Genomic DNA, 7,277 nt, shown 5'->3' on the forward strand with positions numbered 1-7,277 from the left:
ATCACACACTCCCGGGGTCAGGCACAGAGTGAATTTCCCTCCACACCGTCCCATCACACAATCCCGGGGTCAGACGCAGAGTGAATATCCCTCCACGCCGTCCCATCATACACTCCCGGTGTCAGACACAGAGTGAATTTCCATTCACACCGTCCGATCACACAGTCCCGTGGGCTGACACAGAGTGAATCTCCCTCCACATCGTCCCATGACACATTCCCGGTGTCAGACACAGAGTGAATTTCCCTCCGCACCGTCCCATCACACACTTCCGTGGGCAGACACAGACTGATCTCCAACCGCTAGGAGGAGGCAGGATTGAGCCGATAGGTAACTGGAGGAGGAGGCATAGTGAACACGGGATAAGGGAAGGGAGGGTGAGGTAATTACCGGAAGTTGGACAGTAAAATGTAGCTTCATCCTGTGTCTGTCCCTGGGCAGTGTGAATGGACAATTTACAAACAGCGTCACTTACTGTCTGATCTCGGGAAAGCGTGATACTGAATTACTACCCTTTGCGTCTGACCTGACTGTGGGAAGAAATGATGCTGAAGGACAACTAGAATGTGTGAGGTGACTATGTGGAGTAAGTTTCGGTCTGCGTTCTATCCAGGAAGAGTGTGATAGGATGGTGTGGATGGAGTTTCACATCGACCACGGCAGTGTGTGAAAGGACGGTGTGAAGGGAGATTTATTCTTTGTCTGACCCCAGGAGTTTATGAGGGGACGCTGTGGAGGCAGCTTCACTCTCTGTCTGCCCTCAGGTGTGTGTGATTTTACAGTGTGGAGGGAGTTTAACTTTTTCTGATCCCAGCTGATGCAAATGGATTTATGGAGGGAGATTCACGGTTTGTTTCTCCTGAGTTGCAGAGACAAAGTGTCCCCAGGAATGGACCGAAAATGAAGACCGTTGTTATTTCATATCCACGTTTGGAACCTCTTATGATGGAGCGAGGCAAAATTGTTCGGAACATGATTCAAGGCTCCTCGAAATAAATTCAAACAATGAAAAGGTACGTCTCACTGCGAGAAGAAGTGTCAATAATCCCTACACACAATAATCCCTATTTTCCCTACACACATTCCCACCACGCACTGCAGGTGTGAGACACGGAATGAAGCTCCTTCCACACCGTCCCACCACTCACTCCTTGGGTCAGACACAGTGGGAATCTCCCTCCACACCGTGCCATCACATACTCCCCGGGTCAAACACTGCGTGAATCGCCCTCCACACCGTCCCATCACACACTCCCGAGGTCAGACACAGAGTGAATCTCCCTCCAATCCGTCCCACCACACACTCCCGGGGTCAGACAAAGAGTGAAACTCGCACAAGCTCAGACACTGTGTGATTCCCTCTCTGTACCGTCCCTTCACATGGATATGCATTGTTAGAGTCTGGTTCTAAACATTAACAGAAGGGATTTAATTTCACAGAAGTTTGTTTCCAACGCTGTCGAACGATATGTAACATACTGGATTGGAAAATGCGCAGGCAGGTGAGGTTTGGACTGTTGCAGCTCTGTGGTGCGGAGGTGGGTTAGTGGGATTAGTTTGGAGACTGAAACGAGGTCGTGGGGAGAGAGTCAGGCAGTGGGATTAGTTTGAGCTCTGACACAGATCTGTGGGGAGAGAGTGAGTCAGTGAGATCAGTTTGGAGAAAGACAGGGTTGTGTCGAGAGTGAGACAGTGGGATTAGTTTGGAGACTGAAATGAGGTCGCGGGGATAGAGTCGGGCAGTGGGATTTGTTTGAGTTCTGGCACAGTGTTAACGGGACAGTGTGGTACAGCGGGATTAATTTGGGAGCTGATTCGGGATTGTAGGGGAGAGCGGTGCAGTGGGATTCGTACGGCGATGGACCCGGGACTGAGGGGAGAGCGCGGTATCTAAGGATAAATTTAGAGTCTGACAGGGGCTGTGGAGAGAGGTGCACATTAGTGGGATGAGTTTGGCGACTGTCTCCGGTTGTCTGCTGGATCTGTTTTGTCTCTGTTGAAATTGCCTAAACCTCTTTAACAGGAATGTGGCCTCTGATCTTGTGTACGAGTTAAGCTATGAAACGCCCACCTGCAGTAAGTGCGGATCGAGTTACCGTTACAGTTGCAAAAGTAAATTCAGATTCATCTGCGAGAAGACGGCATATTTATACCCGGATATTCCTGAAGAGGTCCAAGGTCTCTGTCAGCTGCCTTTCGGGCCGACTTCAATCAAGTGACTTCACCCCACTTCTCCCCATTCAATCCACTTCACCCTCACTCCCCCATCCTTTCATCCCCTCCTACCCTCACTTCCACTCCTTCCTACCCAAGCTTCCACTACTCACGTCCCCATTCGCCACCCTACTCTCCCTCTCCCCATCGAGACCACTCTTCTCCCCTTCCTGTCACGAACTACCCCACTCCCTCCATTTACTCCTCCTTCCTACTCACTCCTCTTCTCACTCTGCCCTTCTTCTCACAAACTCATTCCGCTTCTCCCCATCTATCTCTGTCTCGTACCCCAGTACCTGCCTCTCCTCACTCCGTTCTCTCCACACACTCTTACGTCAATGCTGTGCATACAAGCTCTCGATGCCCCAACCAAGGGGAAAAACGGCTGTGTATTCACCCTATCTGTGCATCCCCTGGCTTCATACCCACGCTCCAAGGAACAATGTCCCAACCTTCTTGTCTTCTCTCAATAACTCAGACCGTCGAGTCCCGGCAACATCCTGGTAAATCTCCCTCTACGCTCTTTCCATCTCAGTGGCATCTTTCCTACAGGAGGGCGAACAGAGCTGAACACCGCCCTCCAAGCGCGGCCTCACCGACCTTTCCTGCAACTACAACGTGACTTCAGTGCAGTGCAAAGATGTAAAAATAACGTAAATAGGGGAGGTTAATAAATTCTGCAAAAAGCAGAATTCCGAAGGAGTGTTTAAGTGTTCAGGGAGGCTTCGCAAACGGATGGCGGAGGGGAAGCAACTGCTTGTAAATTGTTGAGTTTACAGGCGCCGGTACCCCCTCCCCGATGGTACCGATGCGCACAGGGCACTTACCGGGCTGGAGAGTGTCCTCGCTGATGGATGTGGTATTCCCGAGGCATTCCTTCTTGAACATGTCCTCATGGAAGGGAGAATTGTGCCCGTGATGGGTTTGGCTAAGCCTAGAACCCTCTGCAGCATCCGGCGACCCTCTGCGTTGCAGCCTCCACACCAGGCGGCGATGCGACAAGTCAGAACGCTCTCCACAGTACATCAGGAGAAATTCGCGAGTCTTCAATGACAGACCACATCCCCTCAAACTCCTAATGTTCTAATCCGTTTTGTAACGAGAGAGACATAACCATAAAACCATATAATAATTACAGCACGGAAACAGGCCATCTCAGCCCTTCTGGTCCGTGCCGAACGCTTACTCTTATCTCGTCCCACCGACTTGCACTCAGCCCATTACCCTTTCCTGTCCATATTCTCATTTCTTTAAATGGCGATATCGAACCTGCCTATAGCATTTCTACTGGAAGCTCGTTCCACACAGCTACCACTCTCTCAGTATAGAAATTTCCCCTCTTGTTGCCCCTACACTATTGCCCCCTAACTTTCAACTCATGTCCCCTTGTTTGAATTTCCCCTACTCTCAATAGAAAAAAGTCTATCCGCATCAACTCTATCTATCCTCCTCATAACTTTAAATGCCTCTATCAAGTTCCCCCCTCAACCTGCTACGCTCCAAAGAATAAAGACGTAACTTGTTCAACCTTTCTCTGTGACTTAGGTGCTGAAACTCAGGAAACATTCTATTAAATCTCCTGTGTACCCTCTCTATTTTCTTGAATTCTTTCCTATAATTCGGTGAACAGAACTTTACACAGTAGTCCAAATTTAACCTCACCAATGCCTTGTACAATTTTAACATTACATCCCAACTCCTGCACTCGGTGCTCTGATTTATAAAGGCCAGCATACCAAAAGTTTTCTTCACCATCCTATCCACATGAGATTCCAACTTCAGGGAACTCTGCACCATTATTCCTAGATCACTTTGTTCAACCGCATTCCTCAATGCCCTCCAATTTAGCATGTATGTCCTATTTTGATTAGTCCCACCAAATTGTAACACTCCATACTTATCAGCATTAAACTCCATCTGCCATCTTTCAGCCCTTTCTTCTAACTGGCTTCAATCCCTCTGCAAGCTTTGAAAATCTTCTTCACTGTCCACTGTATCTCCAATCTTTGTATCATAAGCAAATTTGCTGATGCAATTTGCCACATTACAATCCAGATCATATAGATGACAAATAGCAATGGACCCAGCACTGATCCCTGTGGCACACCACTGGTCACAGGCCTCCACACAGAGTAGCAATCCTCCACTACCACTCTCTGGCTTCTTCCATTAAGCAAACGTCTAATCCAATTTACTACCTCTCCATGTCCACCGAGAGACTGAATGTTTCTAACTAACCTCCCATGCGTGACCTCGTCAAAGGTCTTACTGAAGTCCATGTATACAGCATCCCCTGCCTTCCCTTCATCCACTTTCCTGGTAACTTCCTCGAAAACACTAATAGATTGGTTAAACATGACGTACCACGCACAAAGCCATGCTGACTGTTTCTAATATGCATCTGTCTATTCAAATAATTGTAGATCTTATCTCATAGTATTCCTTCCAATAATTTACATACTACCGATGTCAAACTCACCGGCCTATAATTTCCTGGTTTAATTTTTGAGCCTTTTTTAAACAATGGAACATGTGCTATCATCCAATCCTCCGGCACCTGACCTGCCGATATCGACATTTTAAATATTTCTGCCCGGGCCCCTGCAATTTCAAAACTATTCTCCCTCACAGTCCAAGGGAACACCCTGTCATGTCCTGGGGATATATCTGTTCTGATTTGCCTCAAGACAGCAAGCACCTCCTCCTCTTTAATCTGTATAAGTTCCCTGGTACAGACACAGAGTGAAGCTCCCCCTTCCCCGTCAAATCACACACTCCCGGTTCCGACATTAGCTTCAATTCTTCCCTTCACAATCACACCATCAAACTCTATCCGAGTGGACTGTTGGCTGGCCAGTAATGTAGCCCCATTAGCATGGTCATGTATTGCTTATTCCTCATTCTGTTCTGACGCCCCTCAGCCTTCGCTGCCCCGGAGCAAAGAAGCAAAAAATTTCTGACCTCTGCTTGTAGATTGAGCTCTCAATTCGTGCCAGCATCCTAGTGAATCCCTTCTGTATCCTCTCCAAAGACACACACACACTCTTCCTGCAACGGAACGACCAGAAATGAATTAGGGAACTCGGAAACGTCAAGCCCTGTCCCAAATCCTATCTAATTTGTCGGTCGGTTTCTCGGCACCCCAATCTTGTTCACTGAAGTCGTTTTCTCCTTCAACGCCTCCATCTGTTCACGGTCTGGTCCTTTCCACTCTACACTGGGGCTGAACAGCGCTTCCGCTCCAACTTGCGATGAACAGCGGAAAACAGCCTGGCCGAATCCACACTTGGCAGATCACCCCTGACCGCAATAAAGTTGGTCTTTCTCAAATTCGGAAACTAAACCCGATGTCACACCGATCGTTTTCTATAATGACCTTGTCTCTAATGGCATCACCATCACTAGATACAAAGTTGTCTCTTGCCTTGTCCCATTCTTCAGTAGGATATAAAATATTGCACCTCATCGTTGGGACATAATACGTATTGATTAAGGCAACTTTCTTCCAAACGCTTGACTAACTACCTCACGGGTCCGTTCACAGTGTGAGTCTCACAGTTAATACCTGTTAAAATCATGCAAGATCACAGCGATATGCTTCTCGCAACAGTCTGCGACCTCTTACAGGTCTGTTCCTCTAAACTCCCAGGACTGTTAGGTGGTCGATCATGTTGCCTCATGAACGAGTTCATTCATTTCTTATTCCTCAGCTCCAGCCCTAAAGCCTCACCTGGACGAGTTCTCCATTCTGTCCTAACTGACCATTGCCGTGAAATATTCAACAACTATTAACGCCACCCGTTTCCCTTGAATTATCCCCGTACTAGTACGACTAAAACAGCAGATATCGGGAATGCTGAACTAACGGTCCTGCCCTTCCTGCAACCAAGTCTCACTATTGGCTGAAATACCATTCTTCCAGGCTTTGGGCCCTGCCCTGAGCTCATCTTCCGTTCGTACAATGCTTCGTGCATGGAGATGGACGCAGCTCAGATCATGAGTCCCAGCAGGCTCACTCTTTTGCTTCCTGACTTTGTCTGAGGTCTGAACAACATCTGACACAACAACCACTCCACTGTCTGTTATGTGATTCTTGATCCAAAACCCTACTCCCGTGTAAACCCCACCACTCCCCCTTTCTAATGGCGAAACTCACGCTGGGATATTAGTTCTACTTCGGTTCAGGTGTAAACTGAGAGTTTTGCTCGCTGGCGGAGAAAATGAAGGAGCGGCGCAACACGGAGAGGTGTGGTGCGGTCTCCAGACAGGAGTCGGTGCTGCCCCCCAGTGTTCGCTCCGCAGAAGACAATTTCTGTTGTGGCCTATTGCAGATTTGCAAAAATGTGTGTACATTTAAATGTATATACATTCAACACAGTGTGATCGTATAAATACTGATTTCCACCGCGTACTTGCTATATTTCCATCGCAGAAATATTATGTGTGTTTTGTGCCGCGTGTGACGTTGGCATTGTGTGTATTTATGCTGAGTAGCACTGACGCGTTCGGCTGTATTCATGTTTACTGATGTGTGTTTGAATGACAATTAAACTCGGTTGGATTGAAACGCTCGCTTATGCACAGTCCTCACCTTCCTTGGAAGAGACCCCAGTGATCCACCTATCTGCAGCCTTTCTTCCCACCCCAACGCCTTAGCCACGTGTTAACCTCTGTTATCCTCCTATTTGTGGCGAACCCAGCCCGTGCAGAACTTTGCCCGCTCACCCTCTCACTTGAGATTGCTGAAAACCCGATCCGAGAGGTCGCGACCCTGGCACGCGGGAGGTAAAACACCATGTAGGAATCTCTATCCTGCACCGAAAACCAGTTTGATGTTCCCCAAACCAGGTATCCCCGATAACCACAGCTTGTTTCATCTCGCCTTCCCTTCTTAACCACAGAGACAATCTCGGTGCCAGAGACCGGAACTCTGAGACTTTCCTCTTCTCGGTCATTTTTTTTCGCATCTCCCCCACCCAGACGTATACAAAGTGGTAGACCTGTTATTAAGCCAGTTGGACACAGGGGTACTCTACAGTGGGTCTAGCTGGTTAACACCTTTG

The 7,277-nt window shown here is 48.2% G+C and overlaps 1 long non-coding RNA gene across 1 annotated transcript; it reads left to right on the forward strand.

Moving 5' to 3' along the window:
- The first annotated feature begins 955 nt into the window (after window positions 1-955).
- On the forward strand, window positions 956-2,156 carry LOC132386818 (uncharacterized). The gene is made up of 3 exons (XR_009509677.1): window positions 956-1,013; window positions 1,441-1,502; window positions 2,024-2,156. It is a non-coding gene; the product is annotated as an uncharacterized LOC132386818 (long non-coding RNA).
- Window positions 2,157-7,277: the final 5,121 nt, after the last annotated feature.

The sequence above is a fragment of the Hypanus sabinus genome, unplaced genomic scaffold (genome assembly GCF_030144855.1).
Source record: "Hypanus sabinus isolate sHypSab1 unplaced genomic scaffold, sHypSab1.hap1 scaffold_132, whole genome shotgun sequence".
Classification (NCBI taxonomy): domain Eukaryota; kingdom Metazoa; phylum Chordata; class Chondrichthyes; order Myliobatiformes; family Dasyatidae; genus Hypanus; species Hypanus sabinus.